We start from the raw sequence: 6226 nt of genomic DNA, 5'->3' as shown, positions 1-6226 counted from the left end.
CATTTAGTCTCAAACTTAAGAACTTAATAGGACTTCTATTCTCTTTTTTGTGCCAACCCATCAACCACAGGAAGTTCTTTATGGAAGTCACAGTCACAGTGCTCTATTTCTGCTAATTCTGAGCGAGCACACAGCAGCCTGGCCTCAGATCACAGCCCCTTCAGAGAAATTACTCAGAAGAATCCTATTCAGTGCTCTAAGAAGTTGGCTAGCTCCATTCCCACTACGGGGGGGCTGAAAATCCCATTCCTAAAAAGAGCTTGTTAAGTATTGTGAATATGTTATTCATGTTGAAGAATGCTTTTTGTTTATTTGTGAATAAATTTTCTATAAATTACACCCTTTCAAGTTGGAGCTGCTCACTGTTATCAGCTGAAACGTATTATTTCTATGTGCTATCATTTATACACTAAACCACATATTAATGGCATGTATGGCATGAATAATGAGTACTAACTGGGTAAATTTTCATAGAAATAATGACTTGTACAGATATTTGGAAACCTCTCAAAGTTCATTAGCATGTTACCAGAATGCATGTGAACAAGAGAAATGCTACACATTACTTACAAAGATGTTAATGAATATCCTTCTGCACTACTGATCAGTAAAAGTAACTGTTAAGATACCCTTCTGGAAAAACTGTGAGGTAAAAGATCAGGGGAAGCAAAGAGTAAGAAAACCAGACAAAAAATATGTTGTTTGGCTGCTTTTGGAATCATCTGCCTTCTCTCCTCTAGTGCTTTGGTAATGATCCTTCAGCAGAATCTCCCCTGGCCTCTGCGTCTCTCTGGCTGGACACAGATCTGCCCTCAGCTGCAAAATTGAATTTGAAAAAAAAAAAAAGAGGTAACTGAATTTCACTCAGGAAAATTGATTGTGTTCCTCCTGCCAGAATTAAAGAACAGTTAATAGTGCATTGATTGAATAATTATAGCTTATAGCATAGTGTCTTTGAGAGAAGCCTGAGTTGCCAAGCTGTTGCTCTGTCTAAACAGTTCCTATAACTTAGCTTGGGTTTTGGCTGGAATCCCCTGAAGATGCCACAGTAAGCCTCTTTGGCCAGTTTGATTTCTTCCAACTTTTTGGGCAGAAGTATAGTCCAAAGAACACTGAACTCTCTTTCTTGCATAACAAGATATCTGGCATCAGCTCGGTCTGATTGCCCTGAAGCTTCGGGGACAAGGTGCTCACTGTTCAGGAGCTTTTCCCTACATTTTGTCAGCCTCTGTCTGAAGCTGAGCTAGACCAGGTGCCACATAACTGCAGAGAGAGCTATAAATAGTGACTGGGATTTCCCGGCTCGACTCTGCAGTACAGGCCAAGGTAGGGGGAAAATCCCTGGGTATGGTATGTATGCAGCATATGTATCGCAGGCGTACTGAGGCTGCTGAGCGATGCGAGGTCACTGTGAAGGTGATGTACGGGAGGAGGAGCAGACACCCTGGAGCCAGCAGAGTAACTTGCCAGCGTTGCCAAGTCCTGAATCTGAACTCCCGTGAGGGATATAGCTATCCAGGCATTTTCCAACAGCGCTTCAATGGGAACAATCTTAGCATCCCTTTTGTCCTTTGTTTGAAGGGTGAGGCAAACAAGGAAGGCGCGGCCCGTGTGGAAATGCCACTGAAATTCTGCCATGCTTCTCAAAGGCAGGAGAGAAATAACCGCAGAAAAAAAACAGCATTTGCGCAAGTGAAGAACGACATAGCCACCAAGACGTTGACTTTGCAAAGCACCCTGAAAAAGTTACCACCACTGACTCGACTGAAGGAGTGGTGGCAGACAGACACAGGTCCATGGACCATCTCCTCTTTCTCCTGGGTGCCTCAGTTTGGCGACAAATCAAGCAGATTTTCTTCAAGATGGCAGAAAGCGGTCATCAGGATCCTTCACAGCGTAGACTCAGCCGTGTCACTGAAAACCTGCTTGAAAGTCCTTGCCTAATACCTTCTGGGACTGCTCTGAACAGAGCGGCTGGAACCATGCAACTTGGAAAGTGCCACAGTCCCTAAAACTTCATGAGCTAATGGGACTAAAAGAGGCCAAAAAAGGAAGAACAGCCAACTGCTGCCTGCTGTTGCTCCTGTGCTTAATGTCATTTTTATGCAAACAATACAGTGTAAATGATTTCAAAATATCAGATAATCTAACAATTAGATCCTTCCTAGTGGCCCTTCAGAAAGTGAATTTCCAAGAAAGAATTAGAAAACCAACAGTATTTCACAAGAAGCCTTAGATACTGGATTGGAGAAAAGTTATATTTGTTTGACCACAGATCAAAACCAGATAAATCTGAGTCATAAAGGATGGAGTACCTTTCCTTTCTTTTTTCCAGTTGTTACCAAAACCAACTGAAGTTACCAAAAGAAAAAATAAAATAAAACCCCCAACCAATAAAACAAGTAAATTTACAAACTTTATACTTTTTTTCTGGGAACTTCAAATACTGTAGCTAATTTTACTTGAATCTTCTTCAAAACATGTGGAACCATTACTAAATTCAAATTAATGCTAAAATTTCAGAGTGGGGTACTTTGTGGGGTATTTAAAACATCCCTCTTCACCTACACTTACTGAACCGAAAAGCTTCAGATGGATAATGAATATCATAACTCATGCTCAGTATGGCTGCAGCCACACAGGCTTTTCACACCACGCATGAACTAAATGGCATTTGCTTGTTAACTGTGTTATTTCTTTAGCCGTAACACCACAGCAGTAAACTGCTTTATTTAACTTGTAGATACGAAGAAAAATTAGTAAAATGACCACAGTAGTGCTCATCAATGTTTTCTGGCAAGTTTTGGATTTTATGTTGGGGGGGGTTTAAGAGCTTGGTCCAACTTTGAGACAACCAATCTCTGTGTGTGGTGGTTAAATAACATATCATTTCTTCTCAAAGCATGGCAGTCCATGAACACGCCTGCTCTCTGAAATAGAAAAAAACAACCAACAACAAAATGACTGTAAAGCTCCAAAATCACTCATGGCTGCAAGTCAGCCACAACACAGGGTATCTTTGGACCATGTCAAGCTCTTCAAATTATATTTCACGGAGTGACTGCTGTGTTGGGTATAGTGTTTTCTTTTTTAGCAAAGTAGACTGTAGAGACAGTCTTATTTGTTAGTTAGAAGACTAGGAATCAGTTTGCAACCTTCTGGAGAACTTCTAAGCCCACAGGTCTTCTGCTGGTGCAGCAGGTGTTACTACTACAGATTGCTCTCTAAGAGCAATATAGCTACAACAGAAGAGAAATCCTGAAAGAAATTTAAAGAAGTTTAAATTTCAACTCAGTCTAAGTTCACAAAGAAGATCATTCCCAAGTCAAAACAGTATGTGATTTCTGTAATTGTCAACAAACATGGCATTTTGATAAATTATATATCTGATGCTACTTTTCTGGCTGATGAAAGAGGTTTATCTAATATATGTTACACATTTTTTTGGTTGTCATTTGGCTGTAAGCTGCAAGGCAGGCTATTTGTTGCACTTTGTAACGTAGTCCTTTGTCCCAGCTTTCACACTGAAGAGTGTCATCACTGGAAGGAAATCCAAGGAAGAAAATGTAGGGAAAAAAATATAAGGAAGAAAAGAGAAACATGTATGGGATACTGGCAGATAGTTACTTTGTCTTCTTCTGGTGGGTTGTCCTGGTTTCAGCTGGGATAGAGTTAATTGTCTTCCTAGTAGCTGGTAGAGTGCTATGTTTTGAGTTCAGTATGAGAAGAATGTTGATAACACACTGATGTTTTCAGTTGTTGCTAAGTAGTGTTCAGTCTAAAGTCAAGGATTTTTCAGCTTCTCAAGCTCAGCCAGCAGAAAGCTGGAGGGGCACAAGAAGTTGGGAGGGGACACAGCCAGGGCAGCTGACCCAAAGTGGCCAAAGGGGTATTCCATACCGTGTGATGTCATGCCCAGTATATAAACTGGGGGGAGTTGGCCTGGGGGCGGATCGCTGCTCGGGAACTAACTGAGCATCAGTTGGTGAGTGGTGAGCAATTGCCCTGCGCATCATTTGTACATCCCAATCCTTTTATTATTACTGCTCTCATTTTATTAGTGTTATCATTATCATTATTAGTTTCTTCTTTTCTGTTCTATTAAACCATTCTTATCTCAACCCACGAGTTTTACTTCTTTTCCTGATTTTCTCCCCCATTCCACTGGGTGGGGAGGAAGTGAGTGAGTGGCTGCCTGGTGCTTAGTTGCTGGCTGGGGTTAAAGCACGCCATGGGTGCTTAACAAGGTGTGAGCAAGGCTTTGCACTTGCTGTCACATACAGCCAGCCCGCCATAGAAATAAGGGCACTGCAAACACAAGAGATGAGACAAGCAGTTAATGGTTCGATATAGATGTATTTTCCTCCTTTTTGTCAGTGCCCACATACCAATTTGTCAGATTCAGTGCTGCAGTTAACACCTGAAATACAGATAGCAACAGCAAGTTAGAAGTGCCGGTGACGTCTTGCATTTTCAATGCATGATAGAAGTTAAGCACCAATTGTTAGCCCAAGTAATTAAATATTACTTGTGTTCTTCAGGTAATAGGTGAGTTTGCTGTGTGACAGAATAAAAGGCGCATTTATTAAGGAAGCTGGTGTAAGGTGATGAGATCTGCCAAAGAGCTAACGAGACTATGAAGCTGTTTAAGTCATAGACTACTTGGCCTTAACTATGTTATCTTAGAAATTTCATAGGCATCCTTAAAAGACATTTCCTAGGGAAACTTTCAGTATAGCATACTATTTCACACATGCTGAAACAACATGAGAGATTGCCAGTTAACTGTTAATACGGATTTTTAAAAAATTTTGGAGCATCACCTGAGGAGGTGGCTCGTGCCCAAGAGGCACCACCATATAATGAGCTATCAGAAGACGAAAGGTGTTACGCTTTGTTTACTGATGGATCCTGTCGTGTGGTAGGGAACCATCGGAAGTGGAAAGCTACTGTGTGGAGTCCCACACGACAAGTCGTTGAGGCCACTGAAGGAGAAGGCGAGTCAAGTCAGTTTGCAGAAGTGAAAGCCATCCACCTAGCCCTAGACATTGCTGAATGAGAAAAGTGGCCAGTACTCTACCTCTATACTGACTCCTGGATGGTGGCTAATGCCCTATGGGGGTGGCTACAGCAGTGGAAGAAGACCAATTGGCAACGCAGGGGTAAACCCATCTGGGCAGCAGCATTGTGGCAGGACATTGCTGCCTGTGTAGAACACGTGACTCTAAAGGTATGTCATGTAGATGCTCACGTGCCCAAAAGCCGTGCCACTGAAGAACATCGAAATAATGAACAGGTAGACAAGGCTGCCAAAATAGAAATAGCTCAGGTGGGCCTGGACTGAGAGCGTAAGGGTGAGCTATTTGTAGCTCGATGGGCCCATGAGACATCAGGACATCTAGGAAGAGATGCAACATATAGGTGGGCTCATGATCGAGGGGTGGACCTGACCATGGAGGCCATCACACAGGTCACTCATGAATGTGAAACATGTGCTGCAATCAAACGAGCGACCAGAGCAAAGTCTCCCTGGAACAGAGGGCGGTGGCTGGGCTTTCGATATGGCAAGGCCTGGCAAATTGACTACATTGGACCACTGCCACGAACACGCCAAGGCAAGCGCTACATACTCACCATGGTGGAAGCAACTACTGGTTGGCTAGAAACATATCCTGTAAACCATGCCACTGCCCGAAACACCATCTTAGGCCTCGAAAGGCAAATTTTATGGCGACACGGTACCCCAGAAAGAATTGAATCAGACAATGGGACTCATTTCCAAAATAACCTCATAAGCTCCTGGGCAAAGAAACATGGCATTGAGTGGATGTACCACATACCCTATGACCCGCAAGCATCTGGAAAAATTGAGAGATATAATGGACTGTTGAAGACTATGTTGAGAGTGCTAGGCAATGGGACATGGAAACATTGGGATACAAATTTAGCAGAAGCCACTTGGCTAGTTAACACCAGAGGATCTGCTAACCATCCTGGTCCTGCCCAAACAAAACCCCTACATACTGTGGGAGGAGATAAGGTCCCTGTAGTGCACATGGGGAAGTGGCTGGGGAAGGCAGTGTGGATTGCACCTCCCATGGGAAAAGGCAAACCCATTCGTGGGATTGTCTTTGCTCAGGGACCTGGGTGTACTTGGTGGGTAATGCGGAAGGATGGGGAGACCCAGTGTGTGCCTCAAGGACATTTAACCTTGGGGGAAAAATAA

The sequence above is a fragment of the Buteo buteo genome, chromosome 1 (assembly GCF_964188355.1).
Source record: "Buteo buteo chromosome 1, bButBut1.hap1.1, whole genome shotgun sequence".
In the NCBI taxonomy this organism is placed as follows: Eukaryota; Metazoa; Chordata; class Aves; order Accipitriformes; family Accipitridae; genus Buteo; species Buteo buteo.
This window is presented reverse-complemented; position numbering follows the sequence as displayed.